The 12015-nt window shown below is 43.9% G+C and overlaps 1 protein-coding gene across 2 annotated transcripts in view; it reads right to left on the bottom strand.

Moving 5' to 3' along the window:
• The window catches only part of CNTNAP2 (contactin associated protein 2), a 2169461-nt gene that overhangs the window by 729371 nt on the left and 1428075 nt on the right, over positions 1 to 12015 (bottom strand). The window lies entirely within an intron of this gene.

The raw sequence follows: 12015 nt of genomic DNA, 5'->3' as shown, positions 1-12015 counted from the left end.
GCCCACAACCCTAAATAGGCTGGCAGCGTGATTTTGAATCAGTGAAACGTGAGCAAATGGCATGCACAACAGTTATTAAATTACACAGCAAGTCGCCTACAACCACTGTGGGCCGGCCGCGATTACAAAATCGGTTGGTCTCAGTTTTTCCAATTTTATTTAAAATATATATGTCTAACATAACCTGATCAGTCCACTACCGCATTCCAACTCCAGCTCCACATGTCAATGACTCGATACATGCGAAACCTCTATCCAGTAATACCTATACTAGTTATCAGCTATGGCTAGTGGTGTTGTTTGCCCCTTAATTCTCAACTTGGGCGTTTAAGTATGTAGTGAAGTATGTCCAGTAGTCTTTGGGTCTAGATCTCGGAGGAAGGGACTCCTCGTATGTCCTAAGAGTATCCTGGCAATACGCCATGTCCTTCAACCATTGTTTGATTTGGGGGTTGTGTGGACTATCCCAGCACATAGAAAGTCTGCGTTTGGCTAATAACAATGCTACGACGCAAAATTTACGTCGCGTCGCCTTTACGTTATGTAGTAGTCCCAGTAGACAACATGTAACTGTGCATGCAATCGGTATTCCTACCATTTCGGTCAGTTTTGCAACTACTTCCGCCCAGTAGGCCTGTATTTTCACACAGTTCCAGGCCAGGTGTATAAAATCTGCTTGGTCATGTCCACATCTTTTACATCGTGCTTCCTCACGTAGTCCGTATCTATACAATTGGGCTGGAGTGTAATATACCTGGTGTAAGTATTTGAAGTGGATTATACGTAGGTTGCCATTTGGTGTTAGTATTTTCGTGAGTGTGCATGTAGTGTCCCATTCTTTGTCTGTAAGAGGTGCGTCTAGAAGTGTATTCCATTTCTCCAGTGACCTGGTTGCCCTACGGTCTAGTTCTGTCTGTGCTTGAGTGTAAAGTCGTGAGACCAAATGTGATGTGTTCGTGGAGGTGATCAACAGTTGTAGGGTGTCCATTGTCTGAGGTTCGTTCGGGAAGGTCGGAAAGTGTTGTTGCAACGCCCTTTTAAGCCTGTGGAATGTAAAACGAAAGAGCATTGTCGGATGTTGAATAAAGGCTAAGTCCTGATCTGTAATGAAAGTGCCGTCTTTATAGACGTCGCCCATTGTACATAGACCCACTTGTTTTAACAGGTTCATGCCCACTTCTTCACCAGTGACAGACAAATTCGGGTGATGATGTAGCAGCAGTGCTGGAGCATAGAGTGGGAGTTTACGCATCATTCGGCCTAGGGTTCTCCAAGCAGAGTTTGTAGTGTCGATTGTGTTTATGTCTTTATTATGGAGCGGAGGTCTGATATGCGTTAATATGGCATCTAATGGGATCGGGGCTGCATCGCCTTCCTCCACCGCCACGTGAGTTAGATATGGTGTCGGGTGATACCAGTGTGTGGCAAATTGGGCCTGTGCGCACAGGTAATACAACCAAAAGTCCGGTACTCCCCAACCTCCCTTATGAATAGGTAGCGTTAATGTGTCTAGTTTTATGCGTGCTTTTTTACCTGCCCATATCAGCTTCAGTATCATTCACGTGATGCGTCGGAATACCTCTTTAGGGGGTTGTATCGGAATGTTATTGAAAAGATAAAGTAGTTTAGGGAGTATTACCATCTTCACGATCGCCATCCTGTCGGCCAGCGACAGTGGAAGCTCGATCCATCTCATAACTTTGTCTTCAAGTGTGTCAATCGTCCTTCCATAATTGGTTCTGATTACCACCTCGGGGTCTCGGTGAAACCAAATGCCTAGATATCGTATAGGGTCTGTCTGCCACTCTAGCGGGTATTCCGTCGGGTGTCGTTGTGTGGAGTCAGTTAATTGAAAGATAGAGGATTTGTCCCAATTTATTTGCAGGCCCGAGTACCCTCCGAATCGAATGTACACTCTTAGGAGTGGGTCAAGGTGGACAGCTTGGTCTTTGACGTACAATAACATGTCGTCTGCGTATAGGGATATATGCAGCGGTCTGTTTGGGAATTGAAGTGCAAGGTGGTGATGCTTCTGTCTCACTATGCAGGCTAGAGGTTCTAGTGCTAGTGCAAATAGTAGAGGGGACAGGGGGCAACCCTGTCTCGTCCCTCTCTCTATAGTAATAGTCTCTGATATATAGCCATTGATTTTGACCCTAGCCACTGGTTTGGTGTAAAGTAGTTGTACCCATTGAATGAATATCCGAGGAAAGCCCATTCTATGCAGTATCGTTATGAAATGTGACCATTCAATGGAGTCGAATGCTTTAGCAGCGTCCAACATGATTGCTGCCGCCCTGGTGGAGGGTGTAAGGTAATGCGCAGTGGCAAAGAGCGTTCAGGTGTTGTGCGTGGTGTTTCTAGTGGGGATGAATCCCGATTGATCTGGGAGAACTAGTGTGACCATAAGTGGTTGTAATCGGGTAGCGAGGACTTTAGCTAGTATTTTGGAATCTACATTTAACAGAGACAGAGGGCGATAAGAATGGCATGTTTCAGGGTCTTTACCTGGTTTTAATAATGCTATAATCATTGCTTCTCGCAATGTGGCTGGAAGTATCTGCGCTTCAAGTGCCTCCCCGAACATATCGACTAGATAAGGAGATAGTAGGTCACTGAATGTTTTATAGAATTCACAAGTGAATCCATCGGGTCCTGGTGCCTTCCCGTTTGGTAATGATGCTATAACTTCAGCTATTTCCTCCTTCGTCAATGGTTGGGCTAAATATTTCCTCTGGTTATCTGACAGCCAACCAATAGCAATATCATCAAGGTATTGTAGTGTTTCGCGTTGTGTGGCGATAGGTCGTGATGTATATAAATCTTGGTAGGTGTGCACGAAGCTCTGTAAAATGCCCGTCTGATCAGTGTGTGTTAGTCCATCATCCCCAACAGTCTTCGTAATTATGTGTTGTTTGTGTCCAGTACATATTTTAGTAGCTAGTGCTCTACCTGGTCTGCCTCCTTCCCCGTATGATCTAGCCACATGTTTTTTGCTTAGATATTTAATTTTGTCGGTGGCGAATGTTTGATGTTCAGTGAGCATATTTCTGATGTCACTCAGTATGTTTTGAGTTGGGGTTAATTCATATTGCCGCTCTAAAGCACGGAGTGTGGATTCACATCGTGAAATTTGTGTTCTGATGTCTCTCAGTATACCAGCGGTCGTGCATATACAGACCCCCCGTATTGTTGCCTTGAATGCTTCCCACAAAAGTCCCGTGTCTTCCGTGGTGTCTGCATTAAGACTGAAGTACTCTTTTATAGCCTTTCCTATGGTATCAACATATAGCGGGTCTGTGAGTGCGCTAGAATTGAAACGCCAACTGTACGGTGGAGGTATGTAATTCAGAATGTTTAACGACAGTTTGACTGGGTTATGATCCGAGAGTGTTTTGGGCATGTGTGTTATGGCGTGCGTCCATAACAAAATGTCAGCTGTTCCCAACCAGTAATCTATCCGCGACCAGCTAGCATGGGGCACAGATGTATGTGTCGCTTCTTTGATCCCGGGATGTCGCACCCTCCAGATATCTTTTAGGGATAAGTCTAGCATAATGTCTAGTAGTTCGGTTCTAGCACGTGTGTGATGTTCTGTCGTGTACCCTGACCTGTCGAGTGTATCATCTAGTGCAATATTAAAATCGCCACCCCATAGTAACGTTTGATCAGGATCAGTGCTTAGGCATTTCCAAACTTCACGGAAGAACTCCGGTGTATCCGTGTTCGGACCATACGTGTTCACCAGTGTTATCTGTCTACCTTGTATGTCGCCCTGTACTATAACATACCTCCCATTGGCGTCTAGTGTTGCTGTGTTCACCCTGAAGTTCGTGCCTTTTTTCACCAATATAGAAACACCCCTAGCATAGGACAAGTATTTCGAACAGTGCATCGATTCAGCCCATCTTCGCCCCACCTGGGCATGTGAGTGTGGAGACTCATGCGTTTCTTGAAACATAACAATATCGATGTTCCATCTGTCTAAACAGGCGAATATACGACGAATTTTCTTGGGGTTAGTGTACCCTCTAATATTCCATGATAGAACATTCAATACTCTGGGTTGAGATATAGTATTAGCCATAGTGAGAGTTGTGAGTAGGTATAACTGCCTCCCCATCCTCGTCTAAGGGGGGCCACAGGAAATCGTAAGTGCAGTACAGATGGTTTCCGTGTATGTAATGATGAAAGTGGCATAGCTGGGTGTAGGTAATGCATCTCAAGTGGTCCGATCTATAAATAACAAGAACAGCCCCCCCACCCTCCCTCCGACCCACAACAGCAGCCCAATCCTGCTGATGGCATACCCTTAATGAACATCCCATTGGTAATTAAACTGTGTTGGGGAGCACCCATGTGGGGGTCCGCCCGGATTGCACATCACCATCCGAACTAACGGATGTGGACAGTTACGTGATCTCATAAGGTCACAGGATTTCTGCCATGTATACCACATTAATGTATACGGATCGCCCAGCAACAGGGAGATAATGATAGCACAGCAACAGTCATCCGCAATCCATCGTAAATGCGAGCAAGTACATAAACATAACTTAATCACAACTTGTATTCACCTTAGTATATATCCAACGTATCAATAATACTTTGTGGCGTGTGTGTTACCACATTGTGGCGTTGCCATGTAATTTGTTAAGTAAGCATAGTTACAATAACAGAGGGAGTGTGTCCATGTAGAAGATAGGAAGTTGTAACGTCTATCCCACCTGATCTGGGCTAAAGAACAGAAATGATGACACAGTACTGAATTATGAATTATCTTTCGGATGTATTGTTTGGAAACAGTTAGTTTTTCAGTACAGTTGTGTATCACAAGCGGTCAGTGTTTGTTACAGCGTCTTCATCTATAATAAGTGAGTTGTTAGGTCTAAGCATCACTTTGTGCCGTAGGCGAGCAACTTCGTTCTAGTTAGTGTTTGTTTGCATCACATAATGAACTAGCTCCAATCAGTGCATATAGTCAGTATATCTCAACTTTAACAAAGGGTTGGTAGTACAACCGTGTCTTACCCTGCGCTCTGACCGTATCTCGCCGCATGTGCAAATCAGGTCACACTTTGCATCTTACATATTGGGGGGAATAGTTCACATCGTAATAGTCAATAATGCGACATAGTTAATCCTAACCCATCGATGAAGTTTCTGTGCTGTTCCTTTGGCATTGGAAAAGAGTCATCGCCACTACCAACACATGTCCGTTTCAACCTAGTTAACTGGAGAAATAGAGCGGAACATACCCTCCATTTTCAGTCTTCATCTTGCTCTTGTTGTCGTCGCTGATCGTTTTTGCGGTGGTTTGCGATTTTCTTTATGAAGTCGTTTGCCGCTTTAGGAGAGGTGAGAAGTGTAGCTTTGCCTTCCCATGTTACTTTTAGTCTCGGTGGGTAAAGCATGGCGTATTCCACTTGAAGCTCCCGCAGTTACCTCTACGACCAACACCGCGTGCTAGTCGTGCAAAGTACGAGACATCATAGCGTTATGCAGCACAACAGGATCGTCTGAGAACAGTGAGCAGCTCGCTGTGACACCGTGCAGCAGTGTTGTAGACACGGCATGTGCCCCACATGCGGCAGAGCGTTTCTTGTGTGTTTGACGTTAAACTGCGAACATCGCTTATTTTCACCACATGCACAAATTGTTTGCTGCTTCGCGCGGCTATAATCAGGTGCCGAGCATTAATGGTGGATAGAGCCGTGGGGTCAGTACCTTCTCCGATCCTTCAACACATGACTTTATTCTGTGGTGATAAGGCTAATGTGCAGTCTGATCTTACAACAACTCCCACTGCTTAGTCAGCCGCTATATATGCACAAGCCGTTCGTCCACTATGTTAAGTATTGTTCATAGTACTTGCAGTAGGACACGCATAGTGTATGCAGGCAGCCATTGATCGCTTGCGTGTGTCCGCCGTACCCATAACCCGATTTCACAATTATCGGTATGGCGCCAGTAACGTATCACAGCAGACTGGGTGCCGCCATCTTGGTGTGCATTCTTCGCGCCTTTATATGCATATTGTTCCGTTGCACCAGAGTATTTCGCGCCTGTCTTAGCGCCAAGATATCAATTTACGGCAATCGTTGTGACGCCTCATGCTATTGGGCCGTGCCATAACTAAACAAGAGCCAGTACGCCCGTGCAAGGATAACACATGTGCCCATTAGTCGGCAGAAAGTCAGTTTCGAACCCCCGCAATTAATCGAGCAGTGATCTTGCCGTAATGGAATCAGTTTCGCCTTACGTGGCTGCTGTCAGGACATTATTTTGCCCTTGCTACTCACAGGTCTGTGTCTGGGCATCGGCGCGGCTCTGTAATGCGCGATCCAGGTGTCTGTGCCGCTCACTGCTCCGACAGCCCTCGGGCAGTCGCCATCTTGCCTTCGCAGGTCTCGGACCACGGTTGTCTCAACGAGTCAAAACTCTTCCGCTTAGCAGCTCGTATAGCGATGAAAAGTACCTCATCGTGTGCAGGCCATCTTCCGCTGTCCAATTTTATATTTTGGCAACAGAATCCGCGACCTTATTTACGTTGTTTTAGCAAAGAAACTGATCCATCCGGCGGAGCTGTCTAACTAGCCAGCCATTCCGCAGTGCGCCCTCTAGCGCCCCCAAGGCTAGTTTAGAATGTTGAGTTCACAATTACACGCACACAAATAAAGATATGTAATACTAAGCTCCGTGTATGGCATAGTCATTGACATGTACCCAGGTTTGGGAGGAGGCTACAAATGGCAACAAGACAGGGTATAAGTAACCCGAATATCAACAGTGCTCTCCCAGAGAGTTTGCGGTAGTCCAAGCAAACTGCTCGTGCATGCCATGTTTGTTGTCATTGAAGTGCGGAATCGACGTGCAACTAGAGCCTCTGTGAACAGTTGAAGGAAGCAAAGACATTGCAGAGAATCTACATGTCGTTGGCCGAGAACCTGCTGGTTAGGCCATACATAAAAGTACTGAGCTGCCACACAAGATAAAGTTATAGATTATACAGAGCATTAACTTAGAAGGCGGATACAAACAGGTTTTCAAAGAGCAGCCATTGATAACTGAAAAGTTGCAAAATAATGCTATGAACAGAAAATGCAAATTGATGTTTAGAGAGGAAGAAATAATTGACTTACTGACCCATCAAAGAGAGTCATTATACCACTGCACTCAGTGAAGTGCCTCGAGCAGAAATGCCTAGGGTTATACTTACAGAGTCGTAAATACCCAAAGCAGCGTGCCACCAAAACTGTTGACTGAGGTTTAGAACAATGCTGCAGGCCATAGAAGAGTAGAAAGGTGTTCGGAATAGTAAACGGTTCTTTTTCTGATGGAGATCAAGAAGAAAATAATTTTTCCAGGTATCATTGAAGATGATCCATAGGCCAGTACGTCGCAAGGTGTCACAGAAAGTTTGCACAAACCAATTCACAGTGACCCACAAACAGTGTTATTAAGTTCTGTGCTGGTTTACAATGCTGCTGCATTCCTGAAACCACCACCACCTTTTAACACCACCTAAAAGCAAAATGCTGGTGATAGATAGACTGTTTGGATAGAGACTCTTGATGATTTCATTGATGCACTTGAAGAAACTCATAACAAAAAGATTATCAAGTATCTAAAAAATCTTGATGGTGATGGTGTAAAGGGAGTCATAAAGAAAATGCTGGAAACTGATAAATAAATCACACACCGTCAGATTAAAGAAGCAATGAATCTCAAGTTTAATCCAATGCCTAATTATGACTGTGCAAGATACATTTTCAGTCAAGAATAACAGAAAGTTGGTGAAACCTTTGATGCATTTGTGGACAGACTCAACACACTCCTCAAACACTAAGTTCAGTGAATTTAATTATGAAGAAGCATGTGTCTTAGAGTTATTGATGGATGCTTGTCAGATTCATTCTGACAACAAATGCTGAGAGAAACTCTTAGTCTAGAGTGAATGTTAATGGCAGTCAGAGTTGAAGAGCAGGCTGATAGACAGGCTGCTGAAATGGAGGCCAGAGGTGTCCAGAATTAATAAATCAATCATGTAGTACTTGTATAGCCCAGCTTATATCCCTATAGGGTATCCAGGCGCTGAGCTGCATGAATCTGTCGAAGAGCCATGAATGAATCAGTCATGAGTGTGTAAAGTAACCCAAAGCAAAAGACTGAAGAACACAAAATTATGTCTACATGTAAAACGAAGTTGTGTTTTAGATGTGGATTTTCATTTCCATATGAAGATAAATGTCCCGCCATTGGAAAAATATGTAAAGGCTGTCAGAAGGAGAACCATTTTGTGATGGTTTGCAAAGTCAGGAAAAAGTAAGTGTGTCACAGCGCAAAGACAAAAAGGCCACCAGAACATTCCAGAAGCAACATACGACTAACACCCACAAGGCCAAGTGGTGACATCAGTTAAAACTAATCAACACTGAACCAAGTCGATTGTCATCTAAATCATCATCAAACCGTTCTTCTGTATCATTATCAAGGGGAAGTGAAGAAGATGGTTGTGCCATGTCAACGTGAAAAGAACGTGCAAGTTAGACTGGCTGCATGTGAAGTAAAATGTCTGTCAAGAAAAAGTCGGCATGAAAAAAAGCACCAAAGTGATTCAAATATTATCTGAAGAATACACTGAAAGCAAATGGTTGTTTGATACCTTTTGAACATTTTGCCTGAGGAGAGGTGTAATGAATTGTCTCCATTACTGCAACTTATGCCATTGAAAATTAAAGTGTATAGATGGCTGCATCTACGTCCTTAAAAAGTCAAGGTTCATTTGTAGTGCCAATGAAACTCAAGAAAATGAAGGTGCAAGCACCCAATCATGTGCTTCAAGGTACAGCGTAAAGTGTATGTCTACTCAGTTTCAGCACAGATTTCCACAACTTGAATGCTTACCATGAAATAGTAAGTCAAATCCCTTTTTGCTTCATGGTTTAGGAAAATTTAAGACTATGAAAGTAAAGTTGCATATTAATAAGGACGACTGTTTTATTTCTCCAAGATATATACAAAATGCTTTTTATTTACAAGAAGCTGTTGAAAAAGAACTTGAATCGTTACTTAAGCTTGATATCACTGAGCAGCCTACTGGTCCAACGCCATGGGTTTCTCCTATAAGGGTAGTGTCCAAAAAGGGCAGTGAAGGAGCTGTACACATATGTGCTAACATGCTTCAGACAAACTAGGCAATTGAACGAGGACTACATCCTGCTACATGCATTGCAGACATGATAACACAATTATATTGTCTCAAGGTCTTCTCTCGCCTTTAGTGGAATAAAGGTTGTTATCAGTTGGAACTCAAAGAAAATAGCAGCTACATTACAACCTTTTCCAAACATGTTTGTCTGTTTCGATACAAAAGACCTAATTTTGGTGTGTTACGATCTGCAGAACTTTTTCACGATGTCATTCGACGTATCATACAGCTGGTCATGAATGCACTCAAATATAGCAATGACACATGGGTTTTCGGAGCTACACAAAAAGAGCACGATAAAGCTGTCACCCAAGTATGTCATTTACATGCTGATGCAGGCTTGACTTTGAATGCAGATAAGTGTGAGCTCCATAAGACAAAGTAAAAATTATTTGGCCGTAACTTTTCTGATGGGGGTATACCACCCAATCCTGCTAAAGTACACACGCTGTCAAATGCGGATCCCCACAAGATGTTTCTATGGAGCTGTTAGAAATGGGATTCCTGGTTGACTGAAGTCACACTGATGCCATGCAGGAACCACCGCTCTAGTCAGGGTAAGCTAAGTACACACTAAGAGATAGCCTGTGCTCACCCTCTGGTCGCTTGGCATAGAGCAGTTAGACTTATCTAAGAGGCAATGTGTAAAGTATTTGTACAATACACACACACATATACACACACACACAGTAATACACCACAAAAAGACTCCACACATGTTTATAAATATGGATTATTATATTATAAACAAAACAATACCAAAACTACCAAGTTTCAATGTGTACAAGTTGAGATATTGAATTTAAAAGAATAAATGCAGTAAAGCGCTTAGAAGCAAGTAGTGCTATAAAGGTTATTTTAGTTCCCTCTGAACTGGGCAAAAGTAAAAATTCAGGATGACCCCGATGGAGCTCCGACTGGCTACAGGGCCCATGCAGGCCCTGGTGAAAAAAGTACCTTTGCTGGTCGCAAGCAACGAGATGCGTCGATGTCAAGCCCTACAGGCACAGGATGCATTGATTGTCTGCATGCAGTGAAGGCGATGTGTCAGTTCCGAAGACGGGTGCCGGAGTCGAGAGGCATGAGCGATGAGCCGGATTCTTCCATGCAGACAAGGGGATGCGTCGATCTCAACAAGCTGCAGCGACACGCTGTTTTGTGCGTCGATCTCTGAAGGCAAAGCCCTGTTTCCGTGGGATGTGCCAATTTTACTTCTACAACTGGGTTGATGCGCCGGTTCTGATACACGCCGACAGGAGATGCATAAATTTTGTAGCAACACAGCTGTAGCACGCAGTTATGTGCAGAACTTGAGCGGCACCTCAAGCCAGGGTAAGACTCGCAGAACGCAGAGTCAAGCAGCACAAGCAGAATTGCAAGTAGTCTTTTGTGTCCCTGAGATTTCAGAAAACATGAGGCAAGCCAGCAAGCCTTTGGATATCACTTTGGACGGAAGGTAGAGTTGAACTCTCCTTCAGCAGAGTCAGAGAGCAGCAGGGCAGCAAGCAGAAAAGCAGTCCTTCCAGAAAAGCAGTCCAGTTGAGTTCTTTAAGCAGCACAGCAGTTCTTCTGACAGAAGTCCAGTTCAAGATACAGACGTGTCTGATTTTAGGGGATTCAGACACCCAGTACTTATAGTCAAAAGTGTATTTGAAGGAGAGGGTGACTTCATAGGAGCTCACTGAAGTGTACAAGGATCCCTTTCAACCCAGTGCTGTCTGCCATGCTATCTGTGGGAGGTAATCAAACCTTTGTGTGGGTCAGGCCACTACCCTTTGAAGTGTTTCAGCCCCTCCCATTCCTCCCTGCCCTGGAAGACCCATCAAAATGCAGATGAGTGCTCAGAATGCAGATGAGCCTCACCTTCCTGTGTTTATGGCTGTCTAGAGAGAATGCAAAAAGTGCGCTGCCACCCATCCCAGATGTGTATTGGAGACAGGATGCAAAGCACACAGTTATATGCACAGAGAAATGTTTACTTTCTAAAAGATGCATTTCTAAAATAGTAATTGTGAAATCCATCTTCAACAGTAAGGAGGATTTCTCATTACAATACTAAAACTATCAAACATGAAAAAGCTCCTCCTCTATGATCAGGAATTACCCCTTAAAAGTGTATAAGAGAATTCCCAATGCTAACTGATAGGAGTAGGCCTCATAGTAGTGAAAAACGAAATAGGCTATTTCACTACCAGGACATGAAAAACATAAAAGAACATGTCCTATCTTTCCCTTACACAGCACCCTGTCCATAGGGCTACCCAGGACCTACCTTAGGGGTGATCTATGTGTAATAAAAGGGATGTTTAAGGCTTGTCAAGCGGTTTTAAAAGTCAACTCGGAGTGGCAGTAATCTGCACACACTTGCCCTGCAGTAAAGGCCTGAGACACGGTTAGAGGGCTACTTAGGTGGGTTTAAAAATCAATGCTGTGGGCCCACTAGTAGCATTTAATTTACGGCCCTGGGCACATGTAGTGCACTTTACTAGGGACTTGTAAGTAAATTAAATATGCCAATTGGACATGAGCCAATGTTACCATGTTGAGAGAAGAGAGCACATACACTTTAGCAACGGTCAGCAGTGGTAAAGTGCCCAGAGTCCTAAAGCCAACAAATAGAAGGTCAGAAAAAAGAGAAGGAGGAAGGTAAAACGTTTGGGGTGACCCTTCAGAGAGGGCCATTTTCCAACAGGTGTGTTCATTTCTTGGCATGATCAGTTACTGTTCCAGATATAAATGCTCCATTGGGAGAATTGACGAAAAAGAATGTTTTATTTCGTTGGGCACCTGACTGTGAGAAAAGT

Source organism: Lissotriton helveticus, chromosome 10 (genome assembly GCF_964261635.1).
Source record: "Lissotriton helveticus chromosome 10, aLisHel1.1, whole genome shotgun sequence".
In the NCBI taxonomy this organism is placed as follows: domain Eukaryota; kingdom Metazoa; phylum Chordata; class Amphibia; order Caudata; family Salamandridae; genus Lissotriton; species Lissotriton helveticus.
The sequence above is the reverse complement of the archived record's forward strand: the minus strand, read 5'-3'. Positions and strand labels throughout refer to the sequence as shown.